This window comes from Lissotriton helveticus, chromosome 4_1 (assembly GCF_964261635.1).
Source record: "Lissotriton helveticus chromosome 4_1, aLisHel1.1, whole genome shotgun sequence".
Classification (NCBI taxonomy): domain Eukaryota; kingdom Metazoa; phylum Chordata; class Amphibia; order Caudata; family Salamandridae; genus Lissotriton; species Lissotriton helveticus.
Window position 1 is genome coordinate 1,346,436,159 of NC_136063.1, and position 25,608 is coordinate 1,346,461,766.

Sequence of the window (25,608 nt, forward strand, 5' to 3'; positions counted from 1 at the left end):
GCTTGGGAGTGTACAGAGGTGAGGGATAGGTCTCCTAGGCCATTGGTTCCACTGCCTCTTTGCAGGGGTAGCAGTGTCCTTCTTGAATTCCTCTCACAGTTAATTAATGCAGCTCAACAGCAAGGTATCATTCTTGAAAAATGTACAACTATCTTGGCACTGCAAAGGCAAGGCAATCACAAAGACAGAATCAAGTCAAGTCAAATTAGCTTTATTCGAGATGTACTCATAAAAGCAAAAAAATAAAAACTCATTGTGTACAAACATACAAAATGCCGTTTTGCTATGTACATACATACAATTATTTATATTAAAAACAGAATCTATACAAATGGAAGTAGTAAAAGATCATCTCGACAAGTTGGAAAGACTATTAAAACAAATACTGGTCAGACTTGCTGAATGGACAGACTAGGCGAATCCCAATGTTCATAATACATGAGACAAACAGATAATCAATAATCACAACTTTGGGGTCTGCCTTAGCACCCACGCCCATCCCAAATATTTAGCAACTGCTATTGAGATGAATGTCAAAGTGCTGGTGCATATAAGTCTTAGCGCTTCAGCACTACTATTTGTGCCCAGTAATTTACACATTGGGGTGAGCCAAACACGCCTAGGTGTTACATATACAGGACAAACAAACAAAAGATGAGCGATAGTTTCCTTGATGTTCCCACAAGCAGGGCAAATATTACTACTAGCGCTAGACCACCTAGCAGTCAATGACTTAAGAGGCAAAGAACCAACTCTAAGCTGGAAATAGAGATTCCTATCTCCCGGCTTAGTGATAACATCCCAGTATGATTCTAACCTGGGGGTAAGCTTTGCCTCTAAAAATACCCCCGCCATAGTGGTGGAGTCCGTACTGCTCCAAATGCGATATGCAACCAGCTCCCAATACTTCTCCTTTAGAACACCTTTAGATGGGAACGAAGCTGTCGCAAGATTTTCCCACAGCATTTGCATGCCCAATGCAACCAGACTATTTCTGAGTTCCCTTAGCCAACTGATCTTATGGAATTCATCGGATTTTGTAACATCAATGAACCCTTCAGCATAAGGGGAGAGCTCCGGCGTAGTCCAAAGCCTGCGCCAATATAAAATCGGGCGCAGCTTTGCTACATCTGCGATTGATTTCCTACCCAGATCGTATCTAAGTGGCTTTAACGGGGTACTCTGGGGAAGACCAGTGATGCTACGAAAAAACGTGTTTTCTGATATAGTTAGTGGCATCAGTTTCTCGAACCCCCATAATTCTGCGCCATAGAGCGCTGAACTGAGAGCGTTAGCTTCATAGACTTGGAGAACAGAATTAATTGGTTTTGTGAATGATTTTTTGTGCTCCAAGTTTAAAGCTCCCGCGTATTGCCGGTGTTTTAGGCAGCTATATCTATATGTTGGTCCCACTTAATATCTTTTGCCAGATGGATGCCCAAATAAGTGAAAGCCTTGACCATTTCAAGTGGCTGACCATTCTTAAAAAGTTTTCCTTTAAAAATATGATGCGGATTGAAGACCATAGGTTTGGTTTAGGTGACATTAACTTCCAAACCACGGTCAATACAAAACTCTTCAAAAATTACTAGGGCACGCTGCAAGCCACTCGGAGTTTTTGATAAAATAAGCGTGTCTTCCGCAAACATTAAAATCAGAATCTTAGCGCCGGCTAAAGTGGAGGCATCTGTATTTACTGATGACATACGGTCGACTACTCCATTAATGTACAAAGAAAAGAGCGTAGGGGCCATTGCACAGCCTTGGTGCACACCACATTCAACCGGGAATTGGGTAGTGACCTTTCCCTGCCCACCGCACTGGATCTTGGCATAATTAGCCTCGTGGAGCCTCATCACCAAAGTTAAAATTTCTTCAGATAACCCTTGTTTTTTTAAAACTCCCCATAGCTGTGAGCGGGGAACAAGGTCAAAGGCTGCACGTAGGTCAAAAAAGGCAGCATAGAGGCTGCCTTTGTCCAATGTCACGACCTTCCAGTGAAGTAGAGTGAAGTGGAAAACCTGGTTGACAGTACTTGTGTGTTTACGAAAACCAGCTTGAAAAGGGGACAATATACTGTTTTCCTCGACCCAGGCCAAGATCTTATTCAAGGTCATCCTCCCAATTACTCTTTGAATGGTATCTATCAAACTGATCACAAACAGACACCACATTTATGTCCTAGTGCTCTAAAATGAATTCCAAGACTGAATCATAGCAAACACCTGCACCACTTAGCACTGCAGTCGTCTGTTGTTGCCACATGTGCTTGTACAATCCCAACATGTGCAGAGAGCATGTAGGCCAAAACTATTCATTATTTGCTTACATTTAATTGGTGGTCAGTATTACTTTGCTGATATAGACCTCTGCATTACAGCCTGGGTGCAGAACATGTCCCAGGCTCCCATTACCCGCCTGAGTGCCGATCCACGGTTCTCAGACCAATCACAGTGTTGCATTGCAGCTCTGTGATTGGCTAGGGGAGTCAGGAGCCTGGGTGCTTCCTGTTCCTGCTTACAGGAGCAAGAGGCGGCGGCGAGCACCCCTGGTAAATACTGGCCACCATTGGATTTTAGAAAATGTAATGGACATTCAGGTAATGCTCATAGTACAGAATGCTCAGAGATTAGCACTGTGATCAAGTAAGGCTAGCCCCTTTGGTAGGCATGGATTCAGCACAAGAAAAGAGTCAAAGTGGTAACCTCCAAGCTCACTTTCTGTTGGACTTCTACAACTCCAGCATGATCAGTGCTTGTCCCTACTCAGCATGATTCGCCACCAACAGAGTGGCATGTCCATTAATTCAACTGATCCGTTTGTGTCTGTCAGAATATGGAAAATCATGATGCACTTAATCCTCAACGACACCCATGCTACTAGGGTCCCCATCAATTCCTGTTTTTTTCTGAACCTTTCCTTGTAGTAGTCATGATGCTGGGACACCCTTTCCTCCCCTTCTTAATGGCCACATCCATGAAATCTTCTACCGATTTCTTATTGGAGTATATTTAATGATTTGGTAAAGCTGTACATTTCACTTGTTATGAGGCCCAACTTCTTATCACAAATAGAATCAATCAAGCAATGAGGTATCAGGATTTGCTGACCACAAATAAAATTACTTTGATTATGTGAATCCATTTAATTATAATGAATTGAAACTAGGGAATTGAACCATTTCAACTTCACCAAATGCTGCAAAATGAATTTTCCGTGTTTTTTTTTTTTGCATCACTCCAATGACTCTGTAATCTATCGGATTGCAGTAGATCTTAGTAAAAAAAAAAAGGCCTGATAGTAAAATGTGTCAAATCTTCCAACAGTCAATGGTACTTTGTGAGTAAAAAGCCTTTGAGATTAGAGAAAACCCCTATATGACTACAATATATGTAAGAGTTCTTCGGGATTGAACCCCAGAAAGCCAGGATATGTAATTTCTAATAAAATAGAAACCTTTATAATTTAGTGAATGGTTTACAAACTGAAGGCAGTTACAAACTATTTAGTTTACAAATTATCTACTCGTTTACAAACTATGGTTGACAAACTATCTACTACAAATAAATCTACAGCTGCAAAGCCAGCAAAGTGATCCTAACAATAATACAGACGATCCACTGGCCTGCACACCTTAAAACCAGGACTGTGAATTGATTAACCTATGCTTCAGAAAAAGTGGAAGCATAAGAAATGATTACTTACGAATATGAAAAAATAAAGGTCATATTATTAGGTACAAGCCGTTGTATATCTAATTCTGCTATTTCAAACCAACCTCCTTTACTGTTTAGGCTGGAGCTACTTCCTTCTCTGAAGTAGAAAATTGTTGGGTAATGCTAGACAAGCTCAAACTGTTAAACCCTAGCTGGTAATGTCAGCAATAAAGCACTTTTTCATCAAATGTTTCACATTAGGAAAGTCATATGTCTGCAACCAGCAGGCGTAAGGCCCCCACAGTTGAAGCATTGGTCAACCGTAAAGCAGACTACATCACATTTTTTTGCCTTCAGAATTACTAAACATCTGATAGAAAGACTTCAGGTGGTCCAGGAAAAAGGAATTTTTCTTGTCATGTATGTCAGGACACATGACCATGTGTTTGAATTCAAACAAGGCATACATAAGTTCAAATGTGGATGGCACAATTAAATCCAAATATCCTTGTTAAATACGAAGGTACATCCATGGCTCTTTCTCTAAATGTCTGATAGGGATAGATTTAACTTGGGCACTTCATAATAGTGCAAGTATAAGGTAACATCAGGCAATAGGCTCTTTTGTAATGTTTTTTCTGGGAAATTGTTTGCTTTTGACCTCTATGTGGCAGTGTTCAGGGGATACAAATGATCATTCCCAGCCTTCTTGGACAATGTCTCCACTTCCTTTACAAAATTATTTATGTCTTCCCAGAAAGGGGTTTAATGTTAAGTAAAAGGAATGAAAGTGAGTGGCTCAGACAGGTTCAAATTACGTTAATAATGGACCAAGGGATTTGTGGGAAGCCTGGGTCACTAATACAACTGGAAAAAGATAAATCTCTTTGTAGTCAGTTTTACTACTGCATACAGTTAGACTTTCTCAGTCTTTGGGCTTGACTCACAAGGATTGTGCTATGAGTATGACTTTCTGTTTTAGTTATCTGTCTTACTAATGAGTTTCTAGCGTAAGCCATAGGTACTCCAAGCTAACTCATGCAGTTAAAGAGTAAGCCAGCATACTACAAGAGTATGCTATAGCAAAACCATGTGACTTTGCCCTTTGTGTCTAAAGTCTACAATAACATGGGACTATTCTGTTGATCCTGGAAGCGCAGTGGTTAATCTTTAGTCTTAAAGGGTTTGCATATTCAATTAGAAGAGAGCACTGCACAAAGATAGGTATGGCTCAGCACACTCACACATTTAAATAATTATTGAAAAGGTAGCTTTTGCAGGATTGAACCCTATTAAAACATTATGCACTATTCACTCTCCACAGGGAGGAGATATGAAAGAAGCTGATATCAAGTGGAAAGAACTTCTGAACACATTAACCTGGCTACATATCTAGCGCATACAGATAACTGAATTGTCACTCTATTTATAGTTTATAGTAAAGAAAATATCTGGAGCACGATTGACAGAATAAATAGGAGTATACAGCCAGGAGGAGTCTGTCACCTGCTCTTTGGTGGACATGGGTTTTCATAAAGGCAAAGACATCACGTGGGTGGTGTTCCGAAATGTCTTTAGCAATTCATCCACTTATAGAAGCAAGGGCTCGTAAGTGGAGGTCAGTACCTGAATTATTCATTGTAGGTGCCTGTTGGAAATGGCCGTTTTTGCAGGGTTATCCCTAAACCTTTTGCTTCTTCCTCCCTTGTTTTTCCTGACCCGTGGTTGTTGGCAATAGGACCCTATGCACTTTACCACTGCTGATCAGTGCTAAAGTGCATATGCTCTATGTATAAATTGTTATTGTGATTGGTTATCCATGATTGGCATATTTGCATTAAAAGGAAGTCCCGAGTAAAGAGCACTGAGTGTGCCAGGGCATGTGATTCAAATGTTACTAGAGGGCCTGCAGCACTGGTTGTGCCACCCACACAAGTAGCTCTAAAATGGTGTCTCTGGTCTGCCACCGGAGTGCCTGTGGGCATTTGCTAACTGCCATGCTGACCTGGCCAGTGTCCACACTGGCCAGGCCTAACCCATCCCTTTCTGTACACATTGGACATCCCTATAGAAGGCCCTAGGTACCCCCTGGGCAGGTGCAGTGAATATGAAAGGTAGAGCATGTACTGGTGTGTGACATGCTCTGGTAGTGAATTACGCAAAAAACACAGTTGATGGACAGAATGTAGAACAATGTCATACATTCACCCCAGTACAAGGATCTGGGCCTAAATCCATCGTTTTTTTGCACTCCACACCACCCTGGGTTAGACACTGGCTATATGCAAATCAGCTCTGACCCTGTGCCTCATGGGAACAGTCCAGTCCGAACTACCAAGCCATGTCTTTGCCAGACCGGAATCAAGCACCCAAGGACCGGTTTCTGGCTATCAGCCTTCATCAGCCTGGATAGCTTGACTCCAGTGGTGTGGAGAGCCTGGGACTCACGTCTGAGCATACCCAGCCCACTCGGGGTGAAAATTGCAAAAAACACAATTGACGGACAGAATGTAGAACAATGTCATACATTCACCCCAGTACAAGGATCTGGGCCTAAATCCATCATTTTTTTGCACTCCACACCACCCTGGGTTAGACACTGGCTATATGCAAATCAGCTCTGACCCTGTGCCTCATGGGAACAGTCCAGTCCGAATTACCAAGCCATGTCTTTCCCAGACCGGAATCAAGCACCCAAGGACCGGTTTCTGGCTATCAGCCTTCATCAGCCTGGATAGCTTGACTCCAGTGGTGTGGAGAGCCTGGGACTCATGTCTAAGCATACCCAGCCCACTCGGGGTGAAAATTGCAAAAAACACAGCTGGTAGTGAATTACAGCCATTTTCGTTTTTCACTATTGAGAGGGCTATCTTGCCCATAGGCTGTAATGGGAAATGCTGAGTATAATGTTTACCTGCATATCTTCCCATAGGAGCAAGATGGAAACTTAAAGTCTGATATCCCTGAACTGAGAATTTAATAACACATCTTTTAGGAAGGATGTTTGTTTTTTAAATCCTGTGTTTGAGAACAGCACTTTTAGAAAGTGGCTGTTCTCTTGTCTAACCTTTCTGTGTGCCTTGGCCTGTTTGTGAATTGACTGTCTGGGTTGTGAGTGACAGGGGCTCCCCCAGGAGGGTGGATGAGTCAGCCCTAGGCTGAATGAGTGCATCTGCATCTTGAGTGGTGGGAGGGGATAGCACCTGGGAATGAATAGGGCTGTGCCTGCCTTCCACAATGCTGGCTCCACCTCCTGCTGGGCGGGTGACGACCCTGCCCCTCTCTCTGAAAGGAGAGGAGAAGACGAAAAAACAAAGTGCTCAAGAACTGACTTGAACTGGTTCTGACCAAACCAAGGCCTCTCTGCCTCTAGAGAACAAAGGAAAGACTGGTATAAAAAGGGCTACCCAGACTACAGAAGATTAGATCATCCAGGAATCAAGAAGGAAACTCTGCCAAGGAGAAAGCTGGAAGACTGAAGAGGAAGGACTGTCCTGCTGTGTACTTGTGGGCTGACCTGCAGTTGCTTTGCTGCCAAGGAGAGGGGAAGGACATTGCTGTTGCTGAGTCCCCTTGCTTGAAGAGATCTCCAAGGGCCTGAGGAGAGGTGGCCTCCTGTTAAGAAGTCTCAGGAACAAAATGACTTCACCCCCGCTTCCCCCTGGACTCTGCTGTATGAGTTCTGTCCTACCTAGAGTGCTTGACCCAGTTGTGGTGCCTCTGGAAGTTGTGCCTGCTGTTTGGGAAGCTGGACAAGGAGAAACTAAGACAATCTGCAAATGTTCACACATCGCGCGCTTGCAGATCGCATCCCCGACAGTGCAAGGAAATTCCCGCTGGCGCGAAGATCGAGATCATCACAGTGCCTGTTGCCGCTGCAAGAACCGATGCTTCTTTCACTTAAGGAACGCATCGCTCCGTTGTGGGAAGATTACTGTCGCTGCGAACATTGTCGCAGAGCCTGTCGTCGCTGGGTGAGATAGCCGCACCGCTTGTTTGTGGACCGCGTCACGTGGCTGCGAACATCGTCGCAGAGCCATCACATCGAGAGGCCGCAAGAGGAAAAGACCGACGCTGCGCATCGCCGCTGCACCTGAGATCGTCGCTGTCCCGAAGATCGGCGAATCATGCCTGTGCGAGACGCTTCCTACCAAACCTGTGCACCGGAATCCATACAAGGTATCGCCTCCCTCCCCATACAGACCGGATTCGTCGCAACATGCCCGCTGCGTCCAGCGGGGCTGTCGCATCTCCTCCCCAGGGTCTCAGGACGCATGACTTGTTTTTCAGTGCTGCAACTTCCATTTGAAACTTTTATAGCATCTACAGGTACTTTGGGCTAAACGTGACACAACTGTGGATTATTTTGACGCAAACACTAGAACTCTTTTAAAATCATATTCTTGAACTGTGTATGTTGGATTTGTGTCGTTTTGGTCTTGTGTAGTTTAGATTAAATAACTTTATTTTTCTAAACTGGTGTGGAGTCCATTTGTGGTGTTTTCACTGTGTTACTGTGAGTGTTGGTACAAATACTTTACATATTGCCTTTGATAAGCCTGTATGCTCGTGCCAAGCTACTAAGGGGGAGAGCAGGGGTTATCTAAAGAGTGTATCCCCCTTACCCTGACTAGAAGCAAGGGTCCCTATTTGGACATTAGTACCTACCTCTGCCAACTAGAGACCCCCAGATCTAACAGTGCCTTATGGATGAAGAGAACAGACTGATTTATGCATCTATAACCATTTACCGAAAAGGTTCAGTTTTACCAACAGTGTTATCTACCTGAAGAAAATGTGATCACTGTGAGATGTATTGCTGCTTAACGCAACTAGCTTGATTCTCAAAGATTAGCCACTACTTACAAGTTGTAAGTAGATTCCAATAAAGCCATTAATTAAACTTAACGGCTGAATTAGGATCACATGTTTTTCAGTAAAACCCACTGCTTTGGGTTTTTATCCCCAACGTTATTTTTTCTTTATTTGCTTTGCATGGGTGCTTATGAGATAACAGTCCAATGCAGAAACCCGGATTACTGAATCTACAGAGCAAAATTGGGTTGCTCCGCACCAAGTGCTCTGGAAACTTAAGTGAATATAACTATGGGACAATGCCTCTTTTACATGATCATCCCCATTTTTTGGACTGATGCTGTTGTTTTTTTGCTCTGTGGACTGGGACTCTGCTAACAATGCTGTGGTGCAAGTGCTCTGGCCCCAAAATCATGCTGAAATTGGCTATTCTCCTATTTGTAATCCTGTCCCTAGTATATGGTACCTAAGGCCTGTAAGTTAAATGTCACTCGTGGAATGTGGCACACATTGTGCCACCAATTAAGTGACAGTGCAAAACATGTATGCATTCCTACTACTTTAGCCTGTCTGTGCAGTTTTAAAGCTGCAATTTCTTTTTTTCTAAACAATTTTTATTGAAAAATAACAAACAAACATCAGCAGAGCATCACAAATCAAATGGGGTATCACAGTCTGCATCATCGGTACAGCGAGAGAATTCACAGAAATGTTTAAAAACACCAGTGGAACGTTTAAGGAGTCGAGGGGTCGTCCACCACAGGGGCAAGGGGAGGCTGACATGCTTCACCCCGGTGGGAGTTCCAAGGGCCCCACACCCAAGGCCATTTCTTAGGGCACCCTCGTGTTACAAACACAGTCTTTTCTCGAAACATAGCTCAATCCAAGTCCCTCTCCCAATCCTGAGCCGTGGGCGTGTTCAAAGAGCCCCACCGCTGGGGTATATTCCTCTTGGGCAGCATTAACCCCAGCGTTACCCACTGCGTCTGACAAACATTCAAAGCAGTCTGCTCCCAAATATTCAGGAGACACCTGCGGGCTTCCACTCGGAGTTGCACTGACAGGACAATATTGATAATATTGTGGACCTCGCGCCAGAAGGATTCCGTTGCCAACCCAGACGGGAGGTAGCCGTGTGCCAGACGTGCACCGAATGTTTAGTGGGCCCCGTTAGGGGATAGCGCCGGGGTCTAGAGTAGTGAGCGCTGCTGAAGGTCCTCCCGGAAAGGAGCCACCTATCCATATTGTATCCCGGGTTGCCTGGCTGCGCATAGGTACAGTGATTGATGAAGGACAGATGCAATGCCCAGTAGTACAATTGCATGTTCGGGAGGCTTATGCCCCCGTCATACCAGTCCAGTGATAATTTGGCAAGGGCAATACGAGGCTTGCCATTCCACAGAAGATCACGCTGAAGACACTCCACCTTCCGAAAATATGACGCAGGGACCAAATCCATAGCGTTCTGGAGCGTATACAGAAATCTGGGCAGGGACATCATCTTAAACAAGGCGGCCTTTCCCAACAGTGAAAAAGGAAGAGTCTTTCACCGGGCGATATCGCTGCACAACTGGAGCAGTGGAAAAAGAAGATTTTGAAAATAACGGAGGGAAGGGTCCAGCGAGAGGAAGATACCCAAGTACATAAACCCCACAGCGCGAGTCTGCAGAGGGCAGCCCCTCGTCAGGATCGGAGGCTCTCCCGCCACCACAAACATAAGAGATTTGCTCCAGTTTATGGAATAGCCGGAATAGCCGGAGGACCACACGAAAGTTGTAAAAATGTCTAAGACCATGCTCAGGGACCTCCTGGGGGAGGTCAGATATAGAAGGATATCATCTGCATAAAGGGAGATACCATCTTCCCATTCCAAGGACCAGCGCATGCCCCGCACCATCAGGTCTTGAAGGATCCAAGCCGCCAGTGGCCACAGGGCCAAAGCAAACAGCAGAGGGGACGGGGGGCAGCCCTGTCGGGTCCCTCTGCTCAACAGAAAGGCAGCTGACTTCTTGTTATTAACTACTACCTGGGCCATAGCCAGGGAGTACAGTAATTGCACCCACTGAATGAACTTTGGACCAAAGCCCAACTTCTCCAACACCGCCCATAAGTATGGACACTCAATGGTATCGAAGTCCATAGTGGCATCTAGGGAGATTATGACTGCCGGTTCCAGTGTTGTTGAGGCCCTACCTAACACCCCATGGACCCTTCGCAAGTTCAGCTCAGTATTGCAGTGTGGTATGAAGCTTGACTTGTCCGGGTGAACCAAGATCCTGATCACTGGTAGGAGACGGGTGGCAAGAAGCTTCGCCAGGATTTTAGGCTTTGCATTTTGCAGAGATATCAGCCTATGCGAGCCACATTCGGTCTTCGGCTTACCCTCCTTGTGGATGGTGACTATGGTAGCAGTATGCTGGTCTAAAGGGAGGGAGCCCAGCTGTCTCGAGTCCTTGTACATGGTTCTGAGATATGGGGCCAACCTGTTGGGCTTAAGCTTGTACAATTCGATCGGTAACCCGTTAGGGCGTGTAGCCTTACCCGGCTTGAGAGCACGGATTGCTGCTGCTACCTCCTCATTAGTTAAGTCATTGTCAATGAGGTCACGCTCGACCTCAGACAGTTTGGGCAAGGCAATGTCGGTGAGCAGCCTGCAGTAGTCTTTGACCTGGTATGGAGCAGCCAAGGTGTAAACATCCTGGAAGTGGGCTGCAAACAAATCTACTATTACCTGTGGGTCCAACAGGGAGTTCTCCCTAGGACCACGAAGTTCCGGGATCAGTCTACTGGACCATTCCTTTTTGTCCAGCCAGGCCAGGAGTTTCCCGGCCTTGTCGCCCATCTCATATAATCGCCCCTGAGCTGCTCTGCCCATGGCCCTTGCTTGATCCGCCGCTAATGCCCTATACTCTTGCTGCTTAAGTTTGAGCAGAGGAAGATTGTCTGGCGTTATGTCTGACTCCAAAACTGCTTCCAGCCTCTCCACCTCTGTCTCCAAGGCCACCAACTCTCTACGCTGTTCCTTCTTCTTCCCCGAGATGAGAGAGAGTGCCTGACCCCGTATCACCGTCTTAAACGCCTCCCAAAGCACCTGGGGGGACTCAACCAAGCCCACATTCTCGTTGAAATAATTCCCAATGGTTTTAAGGAGCTCCAGCTGGATATGGGGATCCCGCAGATACTATGCATTGATGGGGGCCACACGCCCTACAATCAATCAATCAATCAATCAATACATTTGTAGAGCGCGCTACTCACCCGTAGGGGTCTCAAGGCGCTGGGGGAGGGGGGAAAGGGGAGGGGGAGTGCCGCTACTGCTCGAAGAGCCAGGTCTTGAGGTGTTTCCTGAATGTGAGGTGGTCCTGGGTCAGTTGTAGGTGGGCGGGGAGGGAGTTCTACGTCTTGGCCGCCAGGTAGGAGAACGATCTTCCTCCAGTGGTGGTTCTGCAGATCCGTGGGATGGTGGCGAGGGCGAGGCTGGTGGAGCGGAGTTTGCGTGTTGGAGTGTAGAACATGAGGCGTATGTTGAGGTATCCTTTTGTTGACAGGGAGCCAGTGCAGGTCTCTCAGGTGGGCTGATATGTGGCTGTGGCGGGGGATGTCGAGGATGAGTCGTGCAGATGCGTTCTGTGACGAGGGCCTGGGTGACCATCTTTTTAGTACCAGTAGGGATCCACCGGAAGATCTTGCGGAGCATGCGCAGGGTGTTGAAGCATGAGGATGAGATGGCGTTGACTTGCTTGGTCATCGTGAGAGAGGAGTCCAGGATGAATCCTAGGTTGCGTGCGTGGTCAGTGGGTGTCCGTGCGGTGCCCAGTGCTGTGGGCCACCAGGAGTCGTCCTAAGCGGTTGGGGATGGTCCGAGAATGAGGACCTCCGTCTTGTCTGAGTTCAGTTTCAGACGGCTGAGTTTCATCCATTCAGCAAAGTTTTCCATTCCTTCCTGGAGGTTGAGTTTGGCGGTGGTTGGGTCTTTGGTGAGGGAGAGTATCAGCTGGGTGTCGTCGGCGTATGAGATGATGTTGAGGTTGTGTTTGCATGCGATGGTGGCGAGGGGGCTCATGTAGATATTGAAGAGGGTTGGGCTGAGCGATGAGCCTTGGGGTATGCCGCAGATGATCCCAATGGCCGCAGAGTGGAAGGGAGGGAGGCAGACTCTCTGGGTTCTGTCGGAGAGGAACGAGGTGATCCAGTCGAGGGCTTTGCCTTGGATCCTGGCGTTGTGGAGGCAGGATATTAGGGTACGATGGCAGACTGTATCAAAGGTGGCTGAGAGGTCTAGGAGGATGAGGGCGGTTTTCTTTATTTACTTTGCATGGGTGCTTATGAGATAACAGTCCAATGCACAAACCCGGATTACTGAATCTACAGAACAAAATTGGGTTGCTCCGCACCAAGTGCTCTGGAAACTTAAGTGAATATAACTATAGGACAATGCCTCTTTTACATGATCATCCCCATTTTTTGGACTAATGCTGTTGTTTTTTTGCTCTGTGGACTGGGACTCTGCTAACAATGCTGTGGTGCACGTGCTCTGGCCCCTAAATCATGCTGAAATTGGCTATTCTCCTATTTGTCATTCTGTCCCTAGTATATGGTACCCAAGGCCTGTAAGCTAAATGTCACTTGTGGAATGTGGCACACACTTGTTGTCAAGTAGGGTCCTGATGTTGTCGGTGACTGCGATGAGGGCGATCTCGGTGCTGCGGTTGGCTCGAAATCCAGACTGGGATGGGTCGAGGGATCCATTGGCCTCAAGGAATGCGGCCAGCTGTTTATTGACGATCTTCTCGATAACTTTTGCAGGGAAGGGAAGAAGAGAGATGGGGCGGATGTTTTGGAGGGCTTTAGGGTCCGCTGTAGGTATCTTCAGTAGGGCGTTGATCTCTGCGTGCTTCCAGCTCTCTGGGAAGGTGGTGGACACGAGGGAGTTGTTTATGACGTTCCGTATGTGGGGAGCGATGATGGTGTCGGCCTTGTTGAAGATGTGGTGAGGGCATGGGTTGGAGGGACAGCCGGAGTGGATGGTGTTCATAGCGTGGGTGGTGTCTTCAGTGCTGATGGGAGTCCAAGCGCTGAGGGTGGTTGTAGAGGGGCGTTGGTTCGCTGGCTGGGGGCGGAGTCTGGGCACCGAAGCTGTCGTGGATATCGCGATCTTGCTTTGAAAGAACATGGCGAGGGAGTTGCAGAGGTCTTGCGATGGTGTGATGTCGTTGCTGCTGGCGCTGGGATTGGAGAGCTTTTTTACGATGCTGAAGAGTTCCTTGCTGTTGTGTGTGTTGTTGTCCAGCCGTTCTTTGAACGATGTCTTTTTGGTGGTGGGGATCAGCTGGTGGTGTTTGCGGGTGGAGTTCTTGAGGGCTGTCATGTTTTCTGTTGTCTGTTCGCGGCGCCAGGCTTTCCTGAGTGTTCGGCAGGATTTCTTTGATTCTTTGAGGTCGTCGGTGAACCATGTTGTTTTCTTGTTGCCGAGCTTGCCTGGGGGGTTCTTCAGTGAGGCAAGGGCGTCGGCGCAGTTGACGATCCACTGTGTGAGGTTGCGGACTGCGTTGTTGGTGTCAGTAGTGTTGATTGGTGGGTTCTGGCTCAGTGATGTGGTTAGTTGGTCTGCAATGATGTTGCTCCAGCATCTACGGGGGATCTGTTGTGGGCGGTGGTGGGATGTGGTCTTCTTAAAGGTGTAGTGGATGCAGATGTGGTCATTCCAGTGTAGTCCGGTGGAGTGGCTGAAGGCAACGTGGCTGCTGGCGGAGAAGATGGGGTCGAGCGTGTGGCCGGCGTAGTGGGTGAGGGTGTTCACCAGTTGCTTGAGTCCGAGGTTGGCGAGGTTGTCGAGCAGGGTGGTGGTGTTGTTGTCATTGTTGTTCTCCAGGTGGAAGTTTAGGTCCCCTAGGAGGATGTAGTCTGATGAGGCGAGGGCATGTGGGCTGATAAAGTCGGTGATGGCTTCACTGAATTGTGTGCATGGGCCCGGGGGTCTGTAGATGAGGGTTCTTCTGAGGGTGGTCTTGGGGTCGGTGTGGATCTGGAAGTGTAGGTGTTCGGCGGTGGTGAGAGCATCTTCGGAGTTGGTCATGACGCCAATGGTGTTCCTGTGGATGATGGCGATTCCTCCTCCGGTTTGGTTGACGCGGTCCTTTCGGGTGATCTGGTAGCCGTCCAGGATGGATATGGCGATGTCGGGGGCTGAGGAGGCGTTCTTCCAGGTTTCTGTGAGGAAGGCGATGTCTGGTGCTGTTGTGTCGAGGAGGTCCCAGAGTTCGACGGCGTGCTTGTGGACGGATCGGGTGTTGAGAAGGATGCACTTGAGGTGGTAGTTGTTGTTGCCTGGTCCGGGTGGCGGGGTGCAGGTTCGGACGCCGGTGAATTTGCAGGTTTGGCAGGAGAAGGGTCCGTGGGTGCGCTTCGGAGTGGCTTGGTAGCAGGCAGATGGTCAGCCGGTGTTGAGTGCGTGGAGGGTGGTGGGGTTGTACTTCCGTCGTGTTTCTTGGTTTCGGCAGGGGCCAGGGGTTCTGGCGCTGGGCGCGGTCCAGGCGCAGACGGGTGCAGACGGGCTTGCCTTCGGCGCGCCAACTGCGCGCCCGCTGCGCGGCCTCCATATGAGGGGCTGAGGGAGGGAGGAGCAGCTGGGAGGCGGGAGCGAGCGGCGAATGGGGCACCAGGGGGGCGGGGCATGAAGGAGGGGAGCGGGAGGGGGGGTGGGCCCTACCTGTTGGAAGCCGAGCATCAAATGGAGCCATAGCGGCGAATGATCAGAGATACCTCTGGCTAAATGGCGTACCTCCTGAATGTGTGAGAATCGCGAGGACAGCAACAGGAAATTGTAAATTCTAGATAAGCTCCCGTGAGCCCCTGAATGAAAAGTGTATTGGGAGCAATCAGGATGAAAAGCCCTCTACCTGTCTGCCAGCCCCATGGAATCTAAAAGCTCGGGCAACCAGTGATGCGAACGAGGGAGAGCCTGCGAGAGGTAACCGATCTAGGTCTCCAGGGACCACCGAATTAAAATCCCCACCCAACACCAAAAGGCCCTCAGGGACTTCCAACAGCAACGTACCCAAGTCCCTGAAGGTGGAGGTTTGAAGGCCGGGCGGCACATAGACTGAAAGGAAGGTGATAGAATGGCCCTCCAACCTGCCGGAGATCCCCACATATCTACCTCTCATATCGGACCAAGTATCCAGCACCACAAGAGGGAAGGATTTCTTCATCAAAATACCAACTCCCCGTGAGCCCTTGGTGAATCCTGAGTTAGCTAATAGGACATAGCCCCCCCTGTGTACCGCTTTACATGCGCCGCCGATCAGATGGGTTTCCTGCAGGAGGACAATATCTGGTGCCTGGTGCTTAATACACTGAAGGACAACACTGCGCTTCATTTTGTCTCCCAACTCGTTGACATTCCAACTCATCAGTTTAAACCCACTGCCCCCGACCAATGCCATCTCCACGTTTGTTAAACATCACTAAAAACAATATTGCTCCCCCAATCGAAATATCCATAGTTGCTGCTGATGCAAACCAAATTACAACCAAACCAATTAACCAGACCCTCCCAACTCCTCCCCACCCCGCCTTCTGGGTTTAGAACTGCCCATGAAAAACTGGCAGAGTGCCTGTCGCCCGAAAAATTCCAGTAAGACAAGAAAGAAAACCCCTGTAGGGGGGGAGGCGGGGTCCGTCCCACCCAAGCCCAACAGTTCTGCGTCATACCCTTACTAAACACATTCCACAGAATTCTTCAGGCTGGCCCCCCACTCAATCCCAAACCCGAAAGGAGATCCCTACTCACTGCATCGCCCACCCCACACTACTAAAAAAACTAATCTGACTACTAAAAGAGTGCACATAAACAGCAAACAATACTGTCCAACCACTGGGTAAGCGTCCTCTTAGGCCGGTTGACTGCCGCCGGTCCCATCTCCACTCCGACCCGCCGGGCTTCTTGCTCCTCTGCTCTCAACTCAGTCTGCCGCCGCCTCGGGCTGTTCGAAGAACCATGCACGCCCCTCCGCCTCAACACGGAGGCGGGCAGGGAACAACATGGAATATTTGAATCCCTGGTCCCGCAGAACTCGCTTGATCGACATGAACAGTCAACTCTGTTTCTGCGCTCGCTGGGTAAAGTCTGGATAAAAGGAAATATCTGAGTTCTCATAGCACAGGGGAGCACCAGGTCTGCAGTGTTGAAGGATGACGTCCTTGTCTCGGAAATTTAGGATCCGCGCCAACATGGGCCGCGGGGTAGCGCCCGGCTTGGGATGGCTATCCGGGATCTTGTGGGCTCGCTCAACAGCTCAGAAATTACTGAGGTCCTTTGGTTGCAGGTGCTTCAAAATTAAATCCTCCCTGAAAAGTTCAGGTGCCTGCCCCTCCGCCTTCTACGGAACCACAAGAATGCGCAGGAGGTTCCGGCACAAGCGGCCTTCGTAGTCGTCCAGTTTAAGATCCGTGCAGCTGCGAAACATCATCCACCAGGCTAGCCATCGTAAGCTCTACTTGCTTGAATTTTTCATTGAGTTTGCCCATGAGGTCTTAACTCCTGTAATGGCGGCCATAACGTCCTTAAGCAATATTTCCGATTCCTCCTCACCAAGTCCCCCGGAACCAGAGCCCCTGGGCGTCCAGGTCTGTGGAGCCTCCTTAGTCTGTATACAGGTCAAGTTTGTTGGATTGTGTGGGCTTGGAACCACGGGCTCCCGTTGTCTTGCCACGGTCCATCTCAGCCAGCTCACTCCCAACTCCTGGCTGCAGCAAACGGGGGCCGTACAGAGAGTCCTGCGGGGAAGGGCGCGTAGCACCGCACCATCATGCCAGCCTCCGGGCCCATCACCAGCAGCGCCACTGCCACTTTCACCACTGGGGGGCCCGGCACCACAGTCTGCACTAGGCCTCACACGCCTCTAGGCCCACTCCGCCCCGCTGCTCCAGTGTTCCATAGGCGGGAGCGGGAAAAAACAATCTCCACCAGCGGGCCGGGCACTTCTGGCCGGGCTCATGGTGGCAGCCCCCGCTGCTCATAGAGCCCTGCAGCTGACGTCGGGCGGTGCGCCAGGCAGTTGCACCACTGCAGTGATTAAGTATCTCGCCAGGGGTGCCATCCCAGTCAACAGGGGGCCACAGATCGGCGGCCCAACCCCAGCCCCCCACAGGGAAGGCCATGAGCTGTGCGGTGGGGGCACCGGAGAATGTCCGACCTCCAGGATGAGCCACCGCCACTGCAGTTCTCGCAGCTGGCTCACCCCTAAAGCCTCGATGTCCACACTGAAGTACCCACGCGGCCCCCTCAGCAATGCAGTCCCTCTCGCCGGGCAGCGCCCGTTCCCGCCTCCAGGGCACACTCCACGCAGGTCTCACCGGGGGCGGCACCCCGTGGTCCGGAAATAGTGGGGGCCCCAGACCAGCGGCCCGATACCAACACCTTCACAGGACCAAGCATATATATGGCGGGTGGATAGGGGGGCCACCGGAGCATCTCCAACTTCAGGGACGAGCCGCCGAAATCTTGCTTTCCGCGGCCGGCTCGCCCCTTCTCGCCCAGCTCAGGCGCAGATTCTTGTGCCGAGGCTCCCCTACGGCCCCCTCAGTACCTCCGCAGTCAGTGCAGAGCAGTGGCAGCCCCCGTGTCCAAGATCGGATGCCGCGCTGGTCCATGGCGACGACACCGCCACCCGCGAGGCTACCGCCTTCCTCCCGGGTACTTGCTGGAGCTCCCTCCTGGGTAGACTCCACACTAGGTGCCCCGGCTTTAGGCCCAGGCAGGATCCGGGATCGCTGGACCGCGTTACTCCACCCCTGGGTCCCCTTCAAGTCCCCAAATTGGCCGGATGGGCTCCGACCGAGTTCTGATGTCTGCTGCAGTCAAAGGGATATTACAAATTATCCTTCAGGATTGTCGTGGGCTGGGCCGGAGGATGGAGCGCTCTCATCACACGTCCATCTTCTGCCCGTGCAAAGCCACGCCCCTAAAGCTGCAATTTCAGTCTGTCCAATACACCGTTTTGAAAGGCCGAAACCCTCCTTTTAAAATATTAGCAAGTCACCCCAAGGAGGCCTAATGATCAGTAATGGAGGGTGCATGGCATTTAAAAGTGGGACATGTAGCAGTTTAATATAAAACATTTCTTATATTCACATGGTCCCAAATGCTATTTTCACTGTTGCAGGTTTAGCTGTTGCATAGAAAATCATAGGGATATGATATTGAAATTGAAGAATGTTATCTCTGTTTAGGAAACAGGTACAAAGTTTGTTTTGGACTTTTTATAATATGTATTACAATCCCAAATCACTGGTAAAGTCAGATCTATACTAAATAGTTTACTAAATATACTTTTTAAAGTCACCTTTTCATGCCTAAAGCCTCTAGAAGCCCATTTGCATGAGCTTCTAGTACGCACCTAGGAGCTGAATAGCCCCTTGATTAGGTGTGAACTTGCTGCCAGAACCCAGTCAAAGGCATTGGGTGTGGGGAGGTGTTCTGTTCCTCTGACAGGATGGCAATATGGTAGTGCCCAGACACTTAAATAACTTAAAAGGGGCCTACCCTGTCACTGCCTATTCACTATTTCCTATAGCTATTCACTGCCGTTGTCCATTTATTCAGACAGGCACCAATGCCAGTGTGAGCAGAGCTGCCCCCCAGAATCATTTTTTGAGTACCGACAGAGGAAGGGTTGCTCATTTTCTTGGTCATCCCTCTATGCTGAGCATAGGAACTCTGCAGAGGGGAAGAACGTTTGTGCCATGTTAAAGTTTGGTAGAGAGGGGCACTGTTTAATTATTTGCAGTAGGGCACATAGGATCCGCTGCAAAACTGGTAGTGTTACCCGTGGGAACTTGTTCCCTATTGGATAGGGAGGGGCCAGGAGTCCCCCATACCCACAGGTTAGTGTCAGGCATAAATGTGGCAACCTGGGCACCCTCTTCGGAGCACTAATGGACCAGTGGGAGACAGAAGAAAGACAGCAACTGCTGTTAAGACCTGAGACGCTGGACCTGCTCCCACTTGTACTCAGGAGAAAATGGTGGACTCCAGGAGGCAATTGGCTGACGTTCTGTTAAGCTACAGGGACAAAACGAGCTAGTAGAAGCCCCTTTTCGGAAGAGCCCAGTTGACCAATTCCAACTGGACCTACCCTGGCCCTGCTGATGGCTTCTGCTGGATTGAGTCTTGACCCTAATTGCTGTGCCTGAAGACCTGGGACCCCTCCTTGTGTCAAAGTGAATGCCTCCTGTTTAACCCGAAAACTTGGGGTCTTGAAAATGTATGCCAACTTTTTACTTAGTGAACCGTCAAAGGACTGGAACCAATCTGATGGCCGAGTCGCCAAGGGTGCATCGCCAGCAGGCCTGACTTCACTAGAGCTCCTGCCCTGCTTCATTCTTCCTTGCAGTAGAAAATCTGTTTCAGCTGGACCAATGCATACTTGCATCTGATGATGCGGAACCCTCCTAGGCTACAGCTTGCAGCCTTGCCCTGCTGAAGAAATCTGCCTTCCAGAAAACAGCCTAAATCCAAAGGTACAAGGTTCACTGTGCCCGACATAGAGCGACGACTTCATTGGTGCATCTCTTCTGAGCTTTTGTCGATAGCTTCACCGAGTCCGAGTCCTTCATCATCCCATGATAGACAAGCCTGCTTTTGGATGTAGCCTGCAGCCTTATCCCGCTGAAGACTCTCTGTCCTCAGTGTGAAGTTAACTACCCGACTAGTACAAATCCGACCTGTGTTGCCTTAAACTTTACTCTTGGCCCAAAAAGAGCAAAGAGCTCACTGCTGACAACTTCTGGAACTTCAGCAGTTGCCCGCAGTGAGCTCATTGCTCTTTTTGGCTCTATTTTGTTTTAAAACTTAAAATATTCACTTATCCCGTTCCCCTTATCTGATTTTTGTTGGTTCAGTGTTATTTGCTCATTAAAATATGTTCTATATTAATAAATTGGAGTAGAATGTTTAGTGTATTGTGCTGTCAACTTTTGCAATTTATTTGGTACTTCTAAATGGATTACACAATTGTTTAAACATAAGCCTGCCTTCTCTGTGCCACAGCTACCAGGGGTTAAACTCAGGTTTAAATTACTGAAACCGTTACTGGACCTAGTAAGAATAGTGACAATATTACTTTTGGTGGACTCCCATCCACCCCAACCAATAATTGACTTTCACTTTGACTGTTAAACGCAGGTGGTATTTGTCAAGAAAACGGTGTCTGAGATCTGGGAAAAAGCTGTAGAAATCCATGCACAAACACTGATTACCGAGAATATTCACTATTATAATCGTAAAGGCTTGAAATGCTCGTGGATTTTCACTCAAATACAGAACCAAGCGATACCAGTATTTTGTGGAACGCCCATCAGTAATATTAATTACCCCTTTGGTTCACATTTCTGTTGTGTTTTTGTTTTTTTTGCTATGAATTTGGCTGGCGGCTTTTCTTCGCATATTAACGGAGAAGGTATAATTTAGCATTTTTAACAATGGGGACGTTTGTTTTATGAAAAGCAATTTAATTGTCTGGCCAACCATATTAGTAAAGGCAAATAGAAACTCCTTACTTAATCTCAAGAAACAGTGTTACAGGACAGAATGATAAGCATAAAAGCTAAACAAAAACATATGATTGAATGCAAAATGAGTAGTTGACAGTCAAGTGACATTGTCTTCAGACACAAAGCATCCCCTGATGTTTCAAACGAAAATACATTTGCATTTGTAAATCACTGCAGAATGTTTAATGTTGCTGAATTTTAAGGCTTGCAAATATATAAAGAAGGTTGAGGATAAAGTGGCTAAAAGACAGGTTTCTTACACATTAGGAATGCATACTTTTGCATTTGAATACATTCCGGGTTATTGAAATACACTGCTTTTTTGGTAAAATAAATATTGTTTCTATAGTTCAATATATGTGAACGATTTAGCTTTTCAAGTTTAAAGGGATATTTGATATTTTTATACAAATAAGAGCCTTGGTATATATGCAAGCAATGGTTAATTAGCTGAAACAACCCGATTTTGCACCAAATATGTGTCAATGGATATTTTATGTTGATATTTAAGGGACAGAATCTTAATAAAGTTTGCGTGGAACCACTGTGGGCAAGATTGGGTTTTTGTGTCATTCCTATATCTCTTATGAATAATTATTCCAAACTAATAAGCACATTTTTCATATAATGTGCCACCAATTACATTTAAATCCTTCATCCATTCACTCAAATCATTAAAGACTAATTTCAAGAGCAGTTATTAGAGAGACGGCTTAAAATCTGAGGTCTGTATGAGTGAGGTTGAATCGGTCCTGTTTAATGATTTTTCGAAATTTTAACACATGGACATACTACTTGCCACTACTCACTTTGTTAAATCTGTATAATGGGCCTGGCCCACTCTGCAGGGTCACACCCAATTGTTTTGCCTTCACCCCTCCTGCTTTGCTGAATTTGTTTAGTTGGCTTCGGGACTCTTTGCATTTTACCACTGCTAACTTGTGCTTATTGCTTGATCTCTCCCCCTAAAAAGGGTCAAATTAACATACACCTGATTGACACATTTATTTACTTGAAAGTCCCTAGTACATGTTACTACATGTACCCAGGGACTGTACATTAAATGCTACTAGTGCCCTGTAGCATTAATTGTTCCACAGACTAAAGCAGCTCTATAAAACATGTCTCGGGGATGCCATTGCAGCCTTTAGTGCAGTTATAAACTGCCATTTCCACATGGCAAAATAAAACTTTGGCCATGCGTAACCCTTACTTTTAATACTTATAAATCACACTTGAGGTAGGCTCTAAAGGCCCCTTGGGCAGGGTGCATTGCATTTAAAAAGTAGGACATGTGGGGTTACTTTTTATGTTTTCTGGTACTGAAAAAAATCCTAAAGTACTTTTTCACTACTGTAAGGCCTGTCTCTGCCATTGACTAACATGGGGTTACCTCATTACATTTAATAAGTGCTAACCTTGCATTGGGAGCATGTAGGAAGTTTATATTTAGGTTCAAATGAATTGTAATATAAAATCCTCTTCAATGCTAAAGTCTAATTCTACGGTACAATTCTCTAAATGCACCTTTTAGAAAGTTGGGATTTTCTTGTCCTGAGCATTTGTGACGTTTGTCAGTGTCCTGGGTCACATGACTGCGAATGGCTCTGCAGTTGGGCTTTGTGTATTCCTCCCAGACAATCACACAAAAGGGAGTAGGGGTGACCTCCTGAACCACACATTAGTACAGTCCTGGACCTGCAGAGGACCCCCAGCAGGACCCGCTTTGTTCCTCAGGAGACAGCCCAACTCCTACCAGAGGACTGCCTGCTGCTTGATGCTTGCCTTGTACCCTCAGAGGAGTGCCAGAAGGTAAGCTGAAACCAGGCCCAATCCACCTGTTGTAGCAGAACCGCAATCCATTGCAGTCAGCCTTGACTGTTGACTTTGCCCCAGTCTTGTGCAACCAGACATCCGCGGGTGGCACTTTGATCATTTAAGAGCTATTTTACACCTAAACGTTTAACAATTCATAGCTCTAGTTGAACTGCTTGGATTTTATTTGTTTTGGCGCCCTTATTTTTGATAGACTTGACTCTACTTTTCTACATTGGTGTGGTATTTCTCTTGTGTTGTGTTTTCACTATATTACTGTTTGTGTGCTGGATAAATATGGTACCTGACTGCTTTTTTGCTAAACCACCAAAGGGTTAAGCTCAGGTTAATTTAGCGATTTACATGGTTCACCCTGACAGGGATTTGGGTTGTTGCTTGAGAAGGGTTATCACCCACGCAATAAAATAAAATGTTCCCTATATTCTGTAATTTTAATATGGTAAGTAATCTCCTCCTCGGTGCCTCATGCCCCCTGACTTACTGACACCCCTTAATCCTGGGGGCTGAGGGAAAATACACGGACAAAAAGCAGGGCACTCATAATAAGGCCGTTAGTTTGTAAATCTATCAATCCTTCTTTTGAGACAATGTTTTTAACTAAATGAATTGAAGAGTGCTAGTGTAACAGCACTCATGGAAAGTGTGCTCACATTAGAGCAATTCCATTACTGTTCAATTCCTAAACACATATTTTAAGATTACAATATTCCTTTTCAAAAGGTGAGTGAAACTTGGTTAGTAGAACTAGTTTCAGACTGGGTGGGTTTCTTTTTATTAGGATGTTTACAATGTTTTGCGTTTTCACTCCATTTGAATCATTTCAAGGAAGATGAGTTGTGATGTTCCTGAGGGATCTACTTTGTCTCTTTCAATGTTTATTCACTGAATAAATTGAATCATTTAGGTCCGTAACTCACTATTATTAAGACATTCTAGATCTGATAATACAGAGAAACGAGGATGGTTTGACCAGCATCGAAACTCTATGAAGGGCCCTTCATGAACGTCCCAGGGACTGGCAAAAAATTAAGCGATTTCATAAGAATTATGGACATGCACTTGCAGCTGGAAGAAAGGCACTACAAGAAGAAGCATGGGATAATTTAGCCAAGGCATCCGAGACTAAGGACTTGGATCTCTTCCGGCATATCATGAATGCCACTTTCTTAAAGGAAAATTCTATGCCTAAACTAAACTAGTTTCTTGTGAAGCATGAGTCAACCATTTTGGTGGCATTTTTAATTCATCTATGTTTGACATCCCACTAGATAGCAGCATGGGAGATCTTATTAAACCTCTGCTCCGCCTGTCTATCACATTGGAGGAGGTTCCCCTTGCTGTTGATAAAGGTTTAGAGGGACAAGCGCAGGGCCCAGATGGACTGCCAGTAGATGTATTCAAAGCCTCAAAGGAGTTATCGCGCCCAATTTTGACAAGGGTAATAAATGCAGCTGTGTAGAGTAGTTTTTATTAGTTAGAAATAAGAAAGGCATACATTCAGAAATACATGCAATACAGACAAAAACCAATGCAATACAAGATACACATGAAAATACAGTTGATTACACAGAACAAATTGGTACGGCAGAATCCGAGAAGTTAAATAGATGAGCAAGGACACAATGGAGTGATGCGTCCGCAATATAAATAATCAGAACAAATGTGATCAAGTGCACGAAAATAGCCATACTATAAGTGAAAACTAAGTATGATGTTAAGCTGTGCCAAGAAACTTGACAGTATGTGTATTGCCTATGGTAGATAGAGAACCAGGGAGGAAGGAGTTTGAGAAATAGGTTGGGATGTCTGTCATATGACTACAGTATGATCACTAGGAACCAATAGTGGAGAGCCTAGTTCCATGTAATTATCAAGGGCCGCCAAACTCTATTAGTGATTTGTGGTATGGAATGCTTTCCTAAGAGTGACGTATGAGCCCCATGGAGATAAGAAACCCAAGCCCACCAGGTGTGGTACGATAGATTTTGAAAGGGCATCCATTCTGTAAGTATGACTTTAACTGCAATGGTTAAGAGCAAGTCTAACAAGGCCATGTCTGTAGAGTCTAAGGGCGGAGTAGTCGGGGAAGCCCAGGGGCCCAGCATTTTAATAAAAAGAACCAAGTAGATAAGGCCTTGTTTATCTTCGGGTAAAACATGAAAGTATTACCAGTGTGAATACCCAGATTCTTTACTGTTGTACTAGGAATTGGGGATAGCCCACTCTACTGGCCACCATACAGAGGATCATGCACTCTTGGGTTGCCCAATCATAAGCACCTCTGTTTTATCAGTTAAGTTTAAGGGTGTTATTGTTCATCCACCTGACCACTATTAATACTGTATTGTTTGATTTCTTAAAACCATTACAATGTAAACTTGTTCAGTTCATTCGTGAAAAAAACACTCAATACAAAATTACAAAACTGTGTTTTTCTTTCAATTCGCTAAAACAATGTAAGCAGTTAAAATTCAGCTAAAAGTTAGATTCAGATCGGTAGTTATCAACAGTCGAAGGTTCTGTTGTAGGACCTGTAGACAAAATGCCACTCTGCTCAAGTAAGAGAGATTCAGCATCTCTAGTATTTTGCAACAGTTTTGACGCTTTACTGACAAATTTGGTGAACCCAATGTTCAGCTTCGTGTTGCCCGGGTTAAAGGCAGCTATTATCGCTTGGCGGCATGATCGAACTTCTAACCTGATCCATTCTTCTCGCAATAGATACGTCTGTCTGTAAGCATTGCGG

At 47.0% G+C, this 25,608-nt stretch overlaps 1 protein-coding gene across 1 annotated transcript in view; it reads right to left on the reverse strand.

The window, feature by feature from the left end:
* LOC144829104 (cadherin-9-like) overlaps positions 1-25,608 on the reverse strand; it is an 836,522-nt gene that overhangs the window by 148,389 nt on the left and 662,525 nt on the right. The gene's annotated exons all lie outside the window — the stretch shown is intronic.